The 20957-nt window shown below is 36.3% G+C and overlaps 1 protein-coding gene across 3 annotated transcripts in view; it reads left to right on the top strand.

Annotated features, from left to right (window-relative positions):
• The window catches only part of LOC112205253 (MAM and LDL-receptor class A domain-containing protein 1-like), a 295973-nt gene that overhangs the window by 47206 nt on the left and 227810 nt on the right, over positions 1–20957 (top strand). For all 3 annotated transcript variants that reach the window (XR_010150670.1, XR_010150669.1, XR_010150671.1), the window contains one exon: positions 8735–8850. The gene's annotated coding sequence lies outside the window, so the exon portion shown is untranslated. The remainder of the gene's footprint in view (positions 1–8734; positions 8851–20957) is intronic.

Here is a 20957-nt window from a genome sequence, read left to right as displayed (position 1 = left end):
CTATGGCAGCTCTCATACTCCTTCCTGGGCCAACTTTTTTAGGAAATGGGAGAAATATACCCTGTTCAATGTTTATTGTGGGTCAGGATATTTTTGAAGCTGTAGTTGTTGATTTGCTTCAAACTTTAAAAAATTTATTATAAAATTATGGGATGTAAAAAAATTTATTATAAAACTTTGAAATTTTAAAACTTTCAGAAAAGCAGACAGATGAGATTAATGGCACTCACAGGCAAGCATAGAACATAGATTGTAAACATTTTGCTCTATTTGTGTCATGACTATTTTTTGCTTGTGTTTGAAAGTATATTAAAGAAAATGATATTTTACCCCTAAATTCTTTAGTACAGATTTCTAAAAAAATAAGAACATTTTCCTGTATAGTTACAAAATCATCTTTTCAAACAAAATAATAAATGGCTTTTTTATATCATTTATTACCCAGTCCACATTCAGATTTCCTCAATTATTATGAAATGTCCTTTTATTTTTTGAGACAAAGTCTTGCTCTTTCACACAGCCTGAAGTGCAGTGAAACAATCATAGCTCATTGCAGCCTCAAACTCCTGGGCTCAAGTGATCTTCCTGCCTCAGCTTCCTGAGTAGCTAGGACTATAGGTGCACACCACCATGCCCAGCTAATTTATTGTTTTTGTAGAGATGGAGGTCTTACTACGTTGCCCAGGCTGGTCTCAAACTCCTGGCCTCAAGTGATCCTTCCAGCTTGGTCTCCCTGAAATATCTTTTGTGGCTGGTTGGTTCAAATTAGTTTCTTCTAATCAAGGGACACACATTGCATTTGATTATTTAGCTCAAGACTTTTTTACCCTGGAAAATACCCATACTCTTTGTTTATGTATTTATTTAGTGAAATTGACTTGTTGAAAAACTAGTCAGTTGTCCTGTAGAATATTTCCCCTTCTGGAATTTTCTGGTTGCTTTTTATGGTGTCATTTAACTTTTCACTCTGTTTTTTCCTGGGTAACTGGAAGTTAGTTCTAAAGGCTTTTAGGCCTGCTATAACAAAATACCAAAAACTGGATGACTTATAAAGAACAGAAATTTATTTCTCACAGTTCTAGAGGCTAGCAAGTTTAAGATCAAGGAGCATGTGGTTTGGATATGTGGTTAGGACCAACTTTCTGGTTCATAGATTGGCCTTCTTGCTGGGCCCTCACATAGTGGGAGAGACTAGCCAGCTCTCTGGGGCCTCTTTTATAAGGGCACTAATTCCAATCATGAGGCCTCTGTCCTTATGATCTAATGACCCCCTAAAGGCCCCACCTTTTAATACCAGCACCTTTGGGGTTAGGATGTCAACATATTAATTTTGGGAAGACATACACGTTCAGCCCATTGCAAGGTTTAGTTAGATTCAGGTTCAACTTCTTTTTTAAAAGACTATTTCATAGGCAATAATGTGTAATCACATCCCATCGTTAGTGATGGTGAGATGATCGCAAGGTTAGGGTGATCACTGCCTATCTCCTCTGCTATATTCCCCCTTGGGTCAAGCCAGTAGTCTGTGACGTGAACTTTGTACCATGTGTATATTCAGTTATATTCTGTATCAATAGTTACTTGATTGTTTTAGCATTTATTAATGATCCTTGCTTGAGTTGATTATTTCATTAGGGGTTTCAAAATGGTGAATTTCTAATTCTCTAATTCTATCTACATGTTTTAGCTGGCATTTTTCTATAAGCAGACCATTTTCTTCACAACTGGGTTATTTGGCTACCCTGAAACATAGTTCCTTCTGGGAAGGCAGAACGTATGTTTATTTCTGTCTTTTAAAAATTACTGGTATTTTGAGTGAAGATTAGGTGAGTTAACTACCTCCACAGGTGACAAATGAATTTTGTTTTGTCTCACTTTTGCTTTTTTGAATATCACTGTGGCTGCTTGGATTTTTATATTTAATTTGAATGGATTAGGGAATAAATGAGAAGATAGGTTTTATCTGTTTCTGTAGTTTGTATGTGGCTGTGTGAACTTACTTTTAAAAATTCCCAGAAATATTTTAATTCCCCTTTAAAGATATAAACTATGTCATACTATAAAGCAAAAGAAAAACCGATCATGTGAAGAGTAAATAGTATCCTTTAAACGAATTGTGGTTAAGCTTAGTTTGTAACTAATTAGTTTTTTATTTTCTTTCTACTTTTATCTGCTTCAGAGCCTCTTCAGTGGTTTAGATCTTCTATGTGTCAAATTATTCTAATCTCTTAAAAAGTTTAAGAGCTAAAATACAACACAATGACTACAAGAATGCCTTTGTCCTTTTCTGGGTAGGTACACCTAAGGCAACTTCTTTTTCTCTTCTTTGTTCTCTTCTTCTTTCTTATTCTTTTTTTTTTTTATTTTTTATTTTTTTTTATTTTTTATTATACTTTAAGTTTTAGGGTACATGTGCACATTGTGCAGGTTAGTTACATATGTATACATGTGCCATGCTGGTGCGCTGCACCCACTAACTTGTCATCTAGCATTAGGTATATCTCCCAATGCTATCCCTCCCCCCTCCCCCCTCCCGACCACAGTCCCCAGAGTATGATATTCCCCTTCCTGTGTCCATGTGATCTCATTGTTCAATTCCCACCTATGAGTGAGAATATGCGGTGTTTGGTTTTTTGTTCTTGCGATAGTTTACTGAGAATGATGGTTTCCAATTTCATCCATGTCCCTACAAAGGATATGAACTCATCATTTTTTATGGCTGCATAGTACTCCATGGTGTATATGTGCCACATTTTCTTAATCCAGTCTATCATTGTTGGACATTTGGGTTGGTTCCAAGTCTTTGCTATTGTGAATAATGCCGCAATAAACCACTATGAGATATCATCTTCTTTCTTATTCTTAAATCATCTTCAATATTGGACAGATGACAGCACTATGCCTGCCTCAAGATCTTTCTGACTTTTTCTTTTTCTTTTTTTTTTTTGAGATGGAGTCTTGCTCTGTCACCCAGGCTAGAGTGCAGTGGCACAATCTTGGCTCACTACAACTTCTGCCTCCTGGGTTCCAGTGATTCTCCCAACTCAGCCTCCTGAGTAGCTGGGGTTACAGGCATGCACCACCATGCCTAGCTAATTTTTTGTATTTTTACTAGAGACGGGGTTTCACCATGTCGGCCAGGCTGGTCTTGAACTCCTGACTTCAAGGGATCTGCCTGCCTTGGCCTCCCAAAGTGCTGGGATTACACGTGTGAGCCACTGCGCCCGGCCGTTTCTGACTTTTTCTAAAGTCTTCTTTCTCTGGAGATGACATTATATAGTAGCACTGTTCAATAGAAGTTTCTTTGATGATGGAACTGTTCTATAATCTGCATTGTCCCAGCCACTAGCCATATGTGACTACTGTAACACTTGAAATGTGGCTAGAGCAACTGAAGAACTGAATTTTGCATTTTACTTAATTTTAATTAATTAAAATAGAAATGCAAATAACCATAAGTGGTTAGTAGCTACCATACTGGACAGCAAAGATCTATAATTCAGCATTTAAAATCGATTTTGTTTTGTTTTCAAAAATGGAGTCAGACTGTTACAACCCAAAAGAACTGTAGGTTAAATTAAGGTAAATCGCCAAATACTACATACACATTTGGGAAATCCAAACCAGATTTTTTCATGTGATAACCACACCCTCTTTTGACTTTAGCCTTGGAGGTAATGGAGTATGGCAGAAAAAACCCTGTATCAGCAGCTGGAAGACTCACCTTCTTTTCCTAGCTCTGCCATATATTGGCCAAAAGAGTCAAAGTCCATTCAGATGGTTGAGGGGCCTTGGAATTTTGTTTTTGGTTTTCACATACAAGTTGGAGGGCAGATGCGTTAGCCTCTTGAAATACCCAGAAACCACTTGTTTCCTCATCTAAAAATCAGGTATGATAGGATCATTTAATTATCCTGGAAATCAGATGAAGCACTGCATATGAAAGCACTTTGTAACATCGATAGCACTGGGAAATGTAAAGACCTTTTACTGAAATATAAAGGTGTATGGTCAACTGAATATATCTCAGATAGTTATGCTTTGACTGTATATATTGAATATATCCAGTAGTGGGCCCCTTGGTAAACAGCTTACAGTTTTGTTGCAAGTTTTAGCCAAGAGAAAATTTATTTGTTGACTAGTCATGCCCTTTATTGGCCACATGATGAGTAGCAAAGATATTAACACACAATGCACCTTGCAGAATTCAAGAATGTCTCAGTGTCTTGTGAACTAGGAAGCTGAAATGCAGTGGTATGCAGAAGGCTGGCTCAGTAGGAGCCTTGGGAGTGTCCTCCAGATAGATGTTTGTGCAGGTTGTATTTGATTCCAGTTGGCCATGAAAAGCTGGTTGCTCTAAAGAATGAGAATATACTTGGTTTTGCATTTACCAGAACTATCTGGGGAACAAATCTTGGGGTGGAAGAAGGAAGGGAGGGAGGGAAAGCTGTGCTTCAATACCTAGGGCTTCTTTCCTGGAATGGATCTGAGAATCTGGGATTGGGTGGCTAATATCTCATCTCTAGAAGGGAGAAAGAACTGGGTGGTGATGGCTTTGTATTTTCTATTGGAGTTCACTAGAGAATAGGTGAATGGAATGGGCTGCTATGATCCAGACATTAGGGAGGACAGGTTTGTGATACATTAGAAAACTTGAATGAGCCCTTCTATGATTCTCTCTTCCCTCTTTCTGCTTCCCGTTCTTAATCACCATCCGCAGGTTGTGGAATTAGCAAATCTATTATGTGAGCAATAGCAAACTTACAGGAGCCCTTGGCTCCATCTATCTCCCTGTTTGTGTCAGTTCCTTCTGGATGCTTTTAGTCTGTGGTCTTCATTCACTCTTTTTATGGGGAAGTAAAAGGAGTGGGACAGATTATGAGAACAGCTGGGTCCTCCCAGTTGCTGGGGTGGTTATTTTAAGCTTTGTTTAATGTGTCCAGAGACCCAGATGGCATTTTTAACTAAGCTGCTTTATTAAATCTTGTGATAAAGCATAGTGATGTTTATTGAAAAGGCAGACACACATCAGCAACATTCTGCGTGAAAATTGCTTTAAGAATTTTCTATAAAACATCTGTTCTCTTTGAGTCTTTTGTGAACTCTGGAAGTTTGCTAGTTTCTATACAGACTTGAGGACAAGAAGTTGGAACCCACTTTTGGAGATGTCCAAGCATAGGTATTGGAATCATTAATCCTAACCCTCTCAGTTTTAAGGCCCCGGATACCCTTCTGTTAGACAACAGTAACATGAGCAAGCACTGTAATAACATTTAAAGAAGATTATTTGGAAATAATGGACAAGAAAAATTAGTATAAACTGTTTGGGGATTTTAAAATTAAAGATAAAAAGCTAGGGCTTCAATGACCTGTGCCAGCCTATAGCCTTAAGAGTCAATTTGCAAACACTCAAGATTTGGCCAATATGCCTCTACTACTTCTACTTAACACAGTCAAAGGGAAATTTTTAGATTCTTTCATCTGATTTGACTCTCTTAGTTACGATTAAGAGGATATCTAGAATATATATGTGACTTGTTAAAATGAAAATCCACCTTCTCTGAGTCTTCAAATATCTTTCATATCTTACATTTTTAGTCACATCAACTTTTGAAGTCATGTCCGTAGTTGTATGAAAAGAAAAATTTCAGGAACATTCAACCTCAAAAGTTCTTTTTCTTAGTCTGAAGTCGTAGAAGCATTTGACTTTTACTTTCTCTTTTTAAGTTTGTACTAGTAGGTATTTTGTATAAATATAATATTTAATTATTGCCTTTGTATTCTTTTTCTCTAGTAAACATCCTGGTTTTTAGCTATCAATATGTAGTTTTACATTTAGGGATTTCTAATGGAAAGAGAAAGGAATCTGAAATCAGAGGACGAGAGTTCATTCTACTTGACCAAACACATACCAAATACTGGAAGGAGAGTTTTACAACAAATATTTTATATCTAGGACATGTAAAAAGTTTTTTGAAATCAAGAAAATTCAAACAATTCAATACAAATATCATCAATAATAACACATGAACAGGTGGCCAACCTTATTAATAACCAGAGAAATATAAATTAAAACAATCCATCAACTTGTAAAAAAGATGAAATTACCCAGAGTTGGTGTAGGTGATGGAAAATTGTCATGTTTGTATACTGTTTATAGAAGTTAAATTGACATAACTTTTTGGTCAGGCAATTTGGAAGTATATATCTAAATTCATAGAGTAGTTTTCTAATAACCTGGGAATCTCTTAATCTAAGAATCTTTACTGTAGATTTTTCTAGAACAAATGTACAAACATCTGTGTACAAGGGTACTCACTGCAGCATTTTGCTAAGGAAAAACTCAGAAAAAATCTATATGTTCAACAGAGAACAGGTACATAATTTATGACACAACTGCACAATATACACCACTAAAATAAAGGATATAAATTTATATGTAATATGAAAAAGATGTGAATGATAGCTTGTTGGCGAAAAACAGCAATGACTGGAATATTGTGTGTAACGTAATCCTGCTTTTCTGTATATAATGTAGGCATAGAAAATAGGATTGAAAGGACATACTCTAGTCAACAGTGTATATAGCTTGGGTGGAGGGGGTGTATAATGGGGAAGGAGAGTCCCTTTTCCTATCTATTCCATATACATCTCTGAATTTAAAAGATCATACATGCATACGCATTACCTTCAAAATTAAAATGATAAAGACAAAAGGAGAAGCTTTGGATTTGAATCATGATACTACTGTTTGCAACTTCTATGACCGTGGGGAAGTCGCCTAGCCTCCTGGGGTTTATTTCCTCATTTATAAAAATAGGGAAAGTAATAATACTTGTCTACATATCTTCTAGGGTTGTTGGGAGGATTGAATGTGATAATGGGTTACAGCATTATGAATTATTTATTCATAGAACACAATTATTATAAAAATATTTTGCTCTGATTAAAATAAAAGAAGGACGAGATCGTGTGTGTTTTTCAGTCCCAGTAGCTTTACTAACCAGAAAGCGCCTGCTGATGTGGTGATCACAGTTGCTTTGGTGCAGCTTCCTCTTGACTTTTGGCATTTCTCCATGCTGCTAGCTAAGGCTGAGGTGGCGACTGTGGAAGGTGTGATCTCCTCCCCCTCCCAGCACACATTTGTGTGCATACTCACACTCATGCACACACAAACACACACATGCACACTCTATCACAGTACATGAGGTGGCAGCAGCTGCTCCGGCATAGACGTTCACACAACATAAAGGGCTTTTTTGGTGTGGTCTGTGCATTATTTCCTGTTAAGCATGAGCTGAGTCAGTGCCATGCTTTTCCATCTGAAACCTTTCTGAGGCTCAGGCTGTGTTAAGAGCAAACCCTCTCCCCTCCATGCCCACCCCATGGCCCTCTACTGAAGCCAGATCATAATCTGCTCATTTCATGAGGATTTTCAAACCGAATGGACTGGGCCATGTGAGAGATCACTGAAAGGAACAGACCAAGCAGAGGCTAAGAGACTCCACGTTAATCTGCTGAGTCATCTAAAAATGCACAGCTGTGGGAGCTCACGGTGCTTTAAAGTACTTTGGCAGGATGTTTGTTCAGGGGGCCTGTTCCTGCAGCCCTGCTGAATGTTTGGTTAGGAGGCATAATCATTTTTTGGACAGGATCTCCCAAATGTAAAGTGATAGATGCTAATGTGGAATACAATACAGAAGATCCAGCTTGGATGTCATAAATAACAATAAATTGTTTAATCTTGCTGAGTTATAAATCTATGATTGCCAGATGTCTTTAGTTCACTGGAACATAGTATGGGGGCAGGGGCACTTAGCAAATAGGCACTTATTATTTTCCAACCAGACAGAAACTGGTCTGATGGAAGTTATCTAAAAAGGCATACACAGGTATTTTAATTAATTGTGACAATTACTCAGAGAAAACACATGGCCCTAAAGAGGCTGAGGTTTTTTTTTTTTGTTCTACCTATAAATGTATATGTATATTCACCTATATTCTACCTATGAATAAGTAAGAGAATGAGTTTTTGTTTTGGGGATATATATTTATACGTATCTATACAGATAGATATACACATACTTAAATTCTGTCTACCTATTAAGGTGCGGTGAGAGATGGAAAGTATTTTTAAACATTTAGATAGCTTATTCTATAGCATATGTGAGCATATAGCCCCCACATAAAGCTTTGTCTCTTTACTGGATATATTTAACAAGAGGCTAGAACAGAGTCCAAAATGTCAGAAATGTTTGAACATTCCATAGAAATGAAGGAGGTGTTTCCAAATGACCTATGTTTCTATGGCAATAAATAGAACTTGTGCTGCGTTGGATGGGTCAGGAATAAGGAATATAAACAGTGTAAGTATGACTATTCCAGGCAGAAATCTACCTTGTAAGAACAGCTTTGTGCAGTGAGCCCAACAACATTGATCAGTTAGCAGTCCGGTTCAGTACAACATTGATCAGGTAGCAAGCCGGTTCGGCAGTGCCAGTCGGAGACACAGATGGGGACAATCAAAGAAGATGCAGGTCAGGACAAGGATGCAGACATGTACCTATCACTACCATGGACTTCAGCAGCTTCTTAGTGAGCAGGTTTATGATCAAAGAAGAAAGACATCGTTGATAGGTAAGCATGCTACAATGAATTTGCTGTTTAGTTACTAGCAAACTACTTCCAGTTTTTAGTTTTTAGGTTTTTTTTTCTTTTTTCTTTTTTGAAACAGGTTCTTGTTCTGTGATCCAGGTTGGAGTGCAGTCGTTATCCAAGCTCACTGCAGCCTTAAACTCCTGGGCTCCGTAGATCCTCCCACCTCAGCCTGCAAAGAAGCAGGGACTACAGGTGCACGTCACCATGGCCAGCTAATTTTTATTACTGTTTTGTAGAGATGAGGTCTTGCTGTATTGCCCAGGCTGCTCTTGAGCTCCTGGCAGTGTAGATATTTCCATGTTTATACTGATGGTGGTGTAGATATTTCCATGTTTATACAGATGAGTGTGTAGATACTTCCATGTTTTTAAAGATGGCGGTGTAGATATTTCCATGTTTATAGAGATAGCGGTGTAGGTATTTCCATATTTATACAGATAGCGGTGTAGTTATTTCCATGTTTATACAGATAGTGATGTAGATATTTCCATGTTTATACAGATGACGGTGTAGATATTCCCATGTTTGTACAGATCGCGGTGCAGATATTTCCATGTTTATACAGATCGTGGTGTAGATATTTCCATGTTTATACAGAGAGCGGTGTAGATATTTCCAAGTTTATACAGATGGCGGTGTTGATACTTCCATGTTTGTAGTGATGGCGGCGTTGATATTTCCATGTTTATACAGATGGCGGTGCAGATATTTCCATGTTGACACAGATGGCGGTGTAGATATTTCCATGTTTATACAGATGACGCCGTAGATATTTCCATGTTTATACAGATGGCGGCATAGATATTTCCATGTTTATGCAGATGGCGGTGTAGACATTTGCATGTTTATACAGCTCGCGGTGTAGATATTTCCGTCTTTATACAAATGGCAGTGTAGATATTTCCATGTTTATACAGATGGTGGTGTAGATATTTCCATGTTTATAGAGATAGCGGTGTAGATATTTCCATGTTTATACAGATAGTGGTGTAGATATTTCCATTTTTATTGAGATAGCGGTGTAGGTATATCCATATTTATAAAGATAGCAGTGAAGTTATTTCCATGTTTACACAGATAGCGGTGTAGATATTTCCATGTTAATACAGATGACGGTGCAGATATTCCGATGTTTATACAGATCGTGGTGTAGATATTTCCATGTTTATACAGATCGTGGTGTAGATATTTCCATGTTTATACAGATGGCGGTGTAGATATTTCCATGTTTATACAGATGGCGGTGTTGATACTTCCATGTTTATAGTGATGGCGGCGTTGATATTTCCATATTTATACAGATGGCGGTGCAGATATTTCCATGTTTATACAGATGGCGGTGTAGATATCTCCATGTTTATACAGATGGCGGTGTAGATATTTCCATGTTTACACAGATGGCGGTGTAGATATTTCCATGTTTATACTGATGGCGGTGTAGATATTTCCATGTTTATACAGATAGCGGTGCAGATATTTCCATGTTTATACAGATAGCGGTGTAGATATTTCCATGTTCATAGAGATAGCGGTGTAGATATTTCCATATTTATACAGATAGCGGTGTAGATATTTCCATGTTTATATAGATAGCGGTGTAGATATTTCCATGTTTATACAGATCGTGGTGTATATATTTCTCTCTTTCTACAGATGGCAGTGTAGATATTTGCATGTTTATACAGATGGCGGTGTAGATATTTCCATGTTTATATAGATGGCGGTATAGATATTTCCTTGTTTATGTAGATGGTGTAGATATCTCCATGTTTATAGAGATGGGGTGTATATATTTCCATGTTTATAGAGATAGCGGGGTAGATATTTCCATGTTTATAGAGATAGCTGAGTGGAAGTTTCCATGTATATACAGATAGCGGTGTAGATATTTCCATGTTTATAGAGATAGCGGTGTACATATTTTCATGTTTATACAGATAGCGGTGTAGATATTTCCATGTTTATAAAGATAGCGGTGCAGGTATATCCAAATTTATACAGATAGCGGTGTAGTTATTTCCATGTTTATACAGATCGCGGTGTAGATATTTCCTTGTTTATACAGATAGCGGTCTAGTTATTTCCACGTTTTTACAGATATCTGTGTAGATATTTCCACGTTTACACAGATTGCGGTGTAGATATTTCCATCTTTCTACAGATGGCATTGTAGATATTTCCATGTTTATACAGATGGCGGTGTAGGTATTTCCATGTTTATATAGATGGTGGTGTAGATATTACCATGTTTATACAGATAGCGGTGTAGATATTTCCATGTTTATACAGATCGTGGTGAAGATATTTCCATGTTTATACAGATCACGGTGTAGATATTTCAATGTTTATACAGATAGCGGTGTAGATATTTCCATGTTTATACAGATAGCGGTGTAGATAATTCCATGTTTACAGAGATAGCGGTGTAGGTGTTTCCATGTTTATAGACATAGCGGTGTAGATATTTGCATGTTTATATAGATGGCGTTGTAGATATTTCCATGTTTATACCGATAGCGGTGTTGGTATTTCCACGTTTATACAGATAGCGATGTAGATATTTCCATGTTTATACAGCTCGCAGTGCAGATATTTATATCTTTATACAGATGGCATTGTAGATATTTCCTTATTCACACAGATGGCGGTGTACATGTTTCCATGTTTATACAGACGGCGGAGTATGTAGTTCCATGTTTATGGAGATGGCAGTGTAGATGTTTTCATGTTTATTGAGATGGCGGTGTAGATATTTCCATGTTTATAGAGATAGCAGTGTAGATAATTACATGTTTATACAGATGGCTGTGTAGATAATTCCATGTGTATACAGATGGCATTGTAGATCTTTCCATGTTTATACAGATGACTGTATAGGTATTTCCATGCTTTTACAGATGGCAGTGCAGATATTTCCATGTTTATAGAGATAGCGGTGTAGACATTTCCATGTTTGAACAGATGGCGGTGTTGATATTTCCATGTATACACAGATGGCCGTGTAGATACTTCCATGTTTATACAGATGGCGGCGTAGATATTTCCATGGACATGCAGATGGCGGTGTAGATATTTCCATGTTTATACAGATAGCGGTGTAGATATTTCCATGTTTTCACAGATGGTGGTGTAGATATTTCCGTGTTTATACACATGGCGGAGTAGATACTTCCATCTTTATGGAGATGGCAGTGTAGATATTTTCATGTTTATAGAGATGGCGGTGTAGATATTTCCATATTTATAGAGATAGCGGTGTAGATATTTCCATGTTTATACAGACAGTGTTGTAGATTTTCCATTTTTATAGAGATAGCGGTGTAGGTATTTCCATGTTTAAAAAGATAGCGGTGTAAATATTTCCATGTTTATACCGATAGCGGTGGAAATATTTCCATATTTATACAGATAGCGATGTAGATATTTCCATGTTTATACAGATAGCGGTGTAGATATTTCCATGTTTTCACAGATGGTGGTGTAGATATTTCCGTGTTTATACACATGGCGGAGTAGATACTTCCATCTTTATGGAGATGGCAGTGTAGATATTTTCATGTTTATAGAGATGGCGGTGTAGATATTTCCATATTTATAGAGATAGCGGTGTAGATATTTCCATCTTTCTACAGATGGCAGTGTAGATATTTCCATGTTTTTACAGATGGCAGTGTAGATATCTCAATGTTTATAGAGATGGCGCTGTAGATATTTCCATGTTTATACAGATAACGGTGGAGTTATTTCCATGTTTATACAGACAGCAGTGGAGATATTTCCATGTTTATACACATAGCGGTGTACATATTTCCATGTTTATAGAGACAGCGGTGTAGGTATTTCCATGTTTATACAGATAGCGGTGCAGATATTTCCTTGTTTATACAGATGCCTATGCAGATATCTCGATATTTATACAGAGGGCTGTGTAGATATTTCTATGTTTATACAGATGGCAGTGTAGATATTTCCATGTTCCTACAAATGACTGTGTAGTTATTTCCATGTTTATACAGATGGCTTTGTAGATATTTCCATGTGTATAGAGATAGCGGTGCAGATATTTCCATGTTTATACAGATAGCGGTGTATATATTTCCATGTTTATACAGATCGTGGTGTAGATATTTCCGTGTTTATACAGATACCGGTGTAGATATTTCCATGTTTATGCAGACCGCAGTGTAAATATTTCCATGTTTATAGAGATAGCAGTGTAGATATTTCCAAGTTTGTACAGATGGCGGTGTTGATGTTTCCATGTATTCACAGATTGCCGTGTAGGTATTTCCATGTGTATACAGATGGCATTGCAGTTATTTCCATGTTTATACAGATGGTGGTGTAGATATTTCCATGTTTACACAGATGACTGTATAGGTATTTCTATGTTTATACAGATGGCGGTGTAGATATTTCCATGATTATAGAGATAGCGGTGTAGATATTTCCACATTTATACAGATAACGGTGTAGAAATTTCCATGTTTATACCGATAGCGGTGTAAATATTTCCATGTTTATACAGATCACGGTGTAAATATTTCTTGTTTATACAAATAGCGGTGCAGTTATTTCCATGTTTATACAGACAGCGATGTAGATATTTCCATGTATATACAGATGGCTGTGAAGATATTTCCATGTTTATACAGATGGCTTTGTAGATATTTCCATGTTTATACAGATGACATTGTAGGTATTTCCATGTTTATACAGATGGCGGAGTAGATATTTCCATATTTATAGAGATAGCTGTGTAGATATTTCCATGTTTATACAGATAGCGGTGTAGATATTTCCATGTTTATACAGATCACGGTGTAGATATTTCCATGTTTATACGGATCGCGGTGTAGATATTTCCTTGTTTATGCAGATAGCGGTGTAGTTATTTCCATGTTTTTACAGATATCTGTGTAGATATTTCCATGTTTACACAGATTGCGGTGTAGATATTTCCATCTTTCTACAGATGGCATTGTAGATATTTCCATGTTTATACAGATGGCGGAGTAGTTAGTTCCATGTTTATGGAGATGGCAGTGTAGATATTTTCATGTTTATAGAGATGGCGGTGTAGATATTTCCATGTTTATAGAGATAGCAGTGTAGATATTTACATGTTTATACAGTTGGCTGTGTAGATATTTCCATGTGTATACAGATGGCATTGTAGATATTTCCATGTTTATACAGATGACTGTATAGGTATTTCCAGGTTTTTACAGATGGCAGTGCAGATATTTCCATGTTTACACAGATTTCATTGTAGATATTTTCATATTTATACAGATGTCTGTGTAGATAATTCCATGTGTATACAGATGGAATTGTAGGTATTTCCATGTTTATACAGATGGTGGAGTAGATATTTCCATGTTTATTCAGATGACTGTGTAGATATTTCCATGTTTTTACAGATGGCAGTGTAGATATTTCAATGTTCATAGAGATGGCGCTGTAGATATTTCCATGTTTATACAGATAACGTTGGAGATATTTCCATGTTTATACAGACAGCAGTGGAGATATTTCCATGTTTATACACATAGCGGTGTACATATTTCCATGTTTATACAGACAGCGGTGTAGGTATTTCCATGTTTATACAGATAGCGGTGCAGATATTTCCATGTTTATACAGATGCCTATGCAGATAACTCCATATTTATACAGAGGGCTGTGTAGATATTTCTATGTTTATAGACATAGTGGTGTAGATATTTCCATGTTTACACAGATGGCGGTGTAGATATTTCCATGTTTATACAGATCGTGGTGTAGATATTTCCATGTTTATACTGATAGCGGTGTAGATATTTCCATGTTTTTACAGATATCGGTGTAGATATTTCCATGTTTACACAGATTGTGGTGTAGATATTTCCATCTTTCTACAGATGGCATTGTAGATATTTCCATGTTTATAAAGATGGCGGTGTAGGTATTTCCATGTTTATATAGTTGGTGGTGTAGATATTTCCATGTTTATAAAAATAGTGGTGTAGATATTTCCATGTTTATACAGATCGTGGTGAAGATATTTCCATGTTTATGCAGATCGCGGTGTAGATATTTCCATGTTTATACAGATCGCGGTGTAGATATTTCCATGTTCCTACACATGACTGTGTAGGTAGTTCCATGTTTATACAAATGGCTTTGTTGATATTTCCATGTCTATAGAGATAGCGGTGCAGATATTTCCATGTTTATACAGATAGCGGTCTATATATTTCCATGTTTATACAGACCGTGGTGTAGTTATTTCCATGTTTATACAGATAACGGTGTAGATATTTCCATGTTTATACAGACCACAGTGTAGACATTTCCATGTTTATAGAGATAGCAGTGTAGATATTTCCAAGTTTGTACAGATGGCGGTGTTGATGTTTCCATCTATACACAGATTGCCGTGTAGGTATTTCCATGTGTATACAGATGGCATTGTAGACATTTCCAAGTTTATACAGATGGTGGTGTAGATATGTCCATGTTTACACAGATGACTGTATAGGTATTTCCATGTTTATACAGATGGCGGTGTAGATATTTCCATGTTTATAGAGATAGTGGTGTAGATATTTCCATGTTTATACAGATAGCGGTGTAGATATTTCCATGTTTATACAGATCGTGGTGTAGATATTTCCATGTTTATACAGATAGCGGTGTAGATATTTCCATGTTTTTAAAGATATCGGTGTAGATATTTCCATGTTTACACAGATTGCGGTGTAGATATTTCCATCTTTCTACAGATGGCATTGTAGATATTTCCATGTTTATAAAGATGGCGGTGTAGGTATTTCCATGTTTATATAGCTGGTGGTGTAGATATTTCCATGTTTATCCAAATAGTGGTGTAGATATTTCCATGTTTATACAGATCGTGGTGAAGATATTTCCATGTTTATACACATCGCGGTGTAGATATTTCCATGTTTATACAGATAGCGTTGTAAATGTTTCCATGTTTATAAGGATCCCGGTGTAGATATTTCCTTGTTTATACAAATAGCGGTGCAGTTATTTCCATGTTTATACAGACAGCGATGTAGATATTTCCATGTATATACAGATGGCTGTGAAGATATTTCCATGTTTATACAGATGGCTTTGTAGATATTTCCATGTTTATACAGATGACTTTGTAGGTATTTCCATGTTTATACAGATGGCGGTGTAGATATTTCCATATTTATACAGATAGCTGTGTAGATATTTCCATGTTTATACAGATAGCGGTGTAGATATTTCCATGTTTATGCAGATCACGGTGTAGATATTTCCATGTTTATACAGATCGTGGTGTAGATATTTCCTTGTTTATACAGATAGCGGTGTAGTTATTTCCATGTTTTTACAGATATCTGTGTAGATATTTTCATGTTTATACAGATTGCGGTGTAGATATTTCTATCTTTCTACAGATGGCATTGTAGATATTTCCATGTTTATACAGATGGCGGTGTAGGTATTTCCATGTTTATATAGATGGTGGTGAAGATATTACCATGTTTATACAGATAGCGGTGTAGTTATTTCCATGTTTATACAGATCGTGGTGAAGATATTTCCATGTTTATACAGATCGCGGTGTAGATATTTCCATGTTTATACAGATAGCGGTGTAGATATTTCCATGTTTATACAGATAGCGGTGTAGATATTTCCATGTTTACAGAGATAGCGGTGTAGGTATTTCCATGTTTATAGACATAGCGGTGTAGATATTTCCATGTTTATATAGATGGCGTTGTAGATATTTCCATGTTTATACCGATAGCGGTGTTGGTATTTCCACGTTTATACAGATAGCGATGTAGATATTTCCATGTTTATACAGCTCGCAGTGCAGATATTTATATCTTTATACAGATGGCATTGTAGATATTTCCTTATTCACACAGATGGCGGTGTAGATATTTCCATGTTTATACAGATGACGGAGTAGTTAGTTCCATGTTTATGGAGATGGCAGTGTAGATATTTTCATGTTTATAGAGATGGCGGTGTAGAAATTTCCATGTTTATAGAGATAGCAGTGTAGATATTTACATGTTTATACAGATGGCTGCGTAGATATTTCCATGTGTATACAGATGGCATTGTAGATATTTCCATGTTTATACAGATGACTGTATAGGTATTTCCATGTTTTTACAGATGGCAGTGCAGATATTTCCATGTTTATAGAGATAGCGGTGTAGATATTTCCATGTTTGTACAGATGGCGGTGTTGATATTTCCATCTATACACAGATGGCCGTGTAGATATTTCCATGTTTATACAGATGATGGCGGAGATATTTCCATGGACATGCAGATGGCGGTGTAGATATTTCCATGTTTATACAGACAGCGGTGTAGATATTTCCATGTTTTCACAGATGGTGGTGTAGATATTTCCGTGTTTATACACATGGCGGAGTAGATATTTCCATCTTTATGGAGATGGCAGTGTAGGTGTTTTCATGTTTATAGAAATGGCGGTGTAGATATTTCCATATTTATAGAGATAGCGGTGTAGATATTTCCATCTTTCTGCAGATGGCAGTGTAGATATTTCCATGTTTATACAGATGGCGGTGTAGATATTTCCATATTTATATAGATGTCTCTGCAGAGATTTCCATGTGTATAAAGATGGTATTGTAGGTATTTCCATGTTTATACAGATGATGGTGTAGATATTTCCATGTTTATTCAGATGACTGTGTAGATATTTCCATGTTTTTACAGATGTCAGTGTAGATATTTCAATGTTTATAGAGATGGCGCTGTAGATATTTCCATGTTTATACAGATCGCGGTGTAGATATTTCCATGTGTATATAGATGGTGGTGTAGATATTACCATGTTTATACAGATGGCTGTGTAGATATTTCCATGTTTATACAGATCGTGGTGAAGATATTTCCATGTTTATAAAGATCGCGGTGTAGATATTTCCATGTTTATACAGATCGCGGTGTCGATATTTCCATGTTTATACAGATAGCGGTGTAGATATTTCCATGTTTATACAGATAGCTGTGTAGATATTTCCATGTTTATAGAGATAGCGGTGTAGGTATTTCCATGTTTATAGACATAGCGGTGTAGATATTTCCATGTTTATATAGATGGCGCTGTAGATATTTTCATGTTTATACCGATAGCGGTGTTGGTATTTCCACGTTTATACAGATAGCGATGTAGATATTTCCATGTTTATACAGCTCATGGTGCAGATATTTATATCTTTATACAGATGGCATTGTAGATATTTCCTTATTCACACTGATGGCGGTGTAGATGTTTCCATGTTTATACAGATGGCGGAGTAGTTAGTTCCATGTTTATGGAGATGGCAGTGTAGATATTTTCATGTTTATAGAGATGGCATTGTAGATATTTCCATGTTTATACAGATGACTGTATAGGTATTTCCATGTTTTTACAGATGGCAGTGCAGATATTTACATGTTTATAGAGATAGCGGTGTAGATATTACCATGTTTGTACAGATGGCGGTGTTGATATTTCCATCTATACACAGATGCCGTGTAGATATTTCCATGTTTATACAGATGGCGGCGTAGATATTTCAATGGACATGCAGATGGCGGTGTAGATATTTCCATGTTTATACAGATAGCGGTGTAGATATTTCCATGTTTTCACAGATGGTGGTGTAGGTATTTCGGTGTTTATACACATGGCTGAGTAGATACTTCCATCTTTATGGAGATGACAGTGTAGATATTTTCATGTTTATAGAGATGGCGGTGTAGATATTTCCATATTTTTAGAGATAGCGGTGTAGCTATTTCCATCTTTCTACAGATGGCAGTGTAGATATTTCCATGTTTATACAGATTTCATTGTAGATATTTTCATATTTATACAGATGTCTGTGTAGATAATTCCATGTGTATACAGATGGAATTGTAGGTATTTCCATGTTTATACAGATGGTGGTGTAGATATTTCCATGTTTATTAAGATGACTGTGTAGATATTTCCATGTTTTTACAGATGGCAGTGTAGATATTTCAATGTTCATAGAGATGGCGCTGTAGATATTTCAATGTTTATACAGATAACGTTGGAGATATTTCCATGTTTATACAGACAGCAGTGGAGATATTTCCATGTTTATACACATACCGGTGTACATATTTCCATGTTTATACAGACAGCGGTGTAGGTGTTTCCATGTTTATACAGATAGCGGTGCAGATATTTCCATGTTTATACAAATGCCTATGCAGATAACTCCATATTTATACATAGGGCTGTGTAGATATTTCTATGTTTATACAGATAGCTGTGTAGATATTTCCATGTTCCTACACATGAGTGTGTAGGTATTTGCATGTTTATACAAATGGCTTTGTTGATATTTCCATGTCTATAGAGATAGCGGTGCAGATATTTCCATGTTTATACAGATAGCGGTCTATATATTTCCATGTTTATACAGACCGTGGTGTAGTTATTTCCATGTTTATACAGATAACGGTGTAGATATTTCCATGTTTATACAGACCGCAGTGTAGATATTTCCATGTTTATAGAGATAGCAGTGTAGATATTTCCAAGTTTGTACAGATGGCGGTGTTGATGTTTCCATCTATACACAGATTGCCGTGTAGGTATTTCCATGTGTATACAGATGGCATTGTAGATATTTCCATGTTTATACAGATGGTGGTGTAGATATGTCCATGTTTACACAGATGACTGTATTGGTATTTCCATGTTTATACAGATGGCGGTGTACATATTTCCATGTTTATAGAGATAGTGGTGTAGATATTTCCATGTTTATACAGATAGCGGTGTAGATATTTCCATGTTTATACAGATCACGGTGTAGATATTTCCATGTTTATACAGATCGTGGTGTAGATATTTCCATGTTTATACAGATAGCGGGGTAGATATTTCCATGTTTTTACAGATATCGGTGTAGATATTTCCATGTTTTCACAGATTGCGGTGTAGATATTTCCATCTTTCTACAGATGGCATTGTAGATATTTCCATGTTTATAAAGATGGCGGTGTAGGTATTTCCATGTTTTTATAGTTGGTGGTGTAGATATTTCCATGTTTATACAAATAGTGGTGTAGATATTTCCATGTTTATACAGATCGTGGTGAAGATATTTCCATGTTTATACAGACCGCGGTGTATACATTTCCATGTTTATACATATAGCGGTGTAGATATTTACATGATTCTACTGGAAGCGGTGAAGAAATATCCATGTTTATACAGATCGCGGTGTAGATATTTCCATCTTTCTACAGATGGCAGTGTAGATATTTCCATGTTTATACAGATGGTGGTGTAGTTATTTCCATGCTTATGCAGATGACAGTGTAGATATTTCCATGTTTATAGAGATGGCGGTGTAGATATTTCTATGTTTGCAGAGATATCGGTGTAGATATTTTCATATTTATAGAGATAGTGGTGTAGATATTTCCATGTTTATACAGATAGCAGTGTTGGTATTTCCATGTTTATACAGATAGCGGTGTAGATATTTCCTTGTTTATACAGCTCGCGTTGTAGATATTTCCATCTTTATACAGATGACAGTGTAGATATTTCCATGTTTATAGAGATAGCGGTGTACATATTCTGTGTTTACACAGATGGCTGTGTAGATATTTCCATGTGTATACAGATGGCAGTGTAGATATTTCCATGTCTATAGAGATGATAGTGTAGATATTTCCATGTTCATACAGATCGCGGTGTTGATATTTCCATATTTATAGAGATAGCAGTGTAGATATTTCCATGATTATTCAGATAGCGGTGTAGATATTTCCCTGTTTATAGAGATAGCGGTGTAGATATTTCCACGTTTATACAGATAGCAGTGTAGATATTTCCACGTTTATAGAGATAGCGGTGTAGATATTTCCACGTTTATACACATAGGGGTGTAGATATTTCCACGTTTATACACATAGCGGTGTAGATATTTCCACGTTTATACAGATAGCGGTGTAGATATTTCCACGTTTATACAGATACCGGTGTAGATATTTCCACGTTTGTAGAGACAGCGTTGAACATATTTCCACGTTTATAAACATTGCAGTGTAGATATTTCCAAGTTCATAGAGACAGCAGTGTTGATATTTCCACGTTTATAGAGATAGCGATGTAGATATCTACATGTTTAAAGAGACATTGGTGTAGATATTTCCACGTTTATAGAGTTAGCGGTTTAGATATTTCCACGTTTATACAGTAACTGGTGAAGATATTTCCACGTTCACAG

This window comes from Pan troglodytes, chromosome 14, assembly GCF_028858775.2.
Source record: "Pan troglodytes isolate AG18354 chromosome 14, NHGRI_mPanTro3-v2.0_pri, whole genome shotgun sequence".
NCBI lineage: Eukaryota > Metazoa > Chordata > Mammalia > Primates > Hominidae > Pan > Pan troglodytes.
Note: the sequence above shows the minus strand (reverse complement) of the source record. Positions and strands in the feature narration are given on the sequence as shown.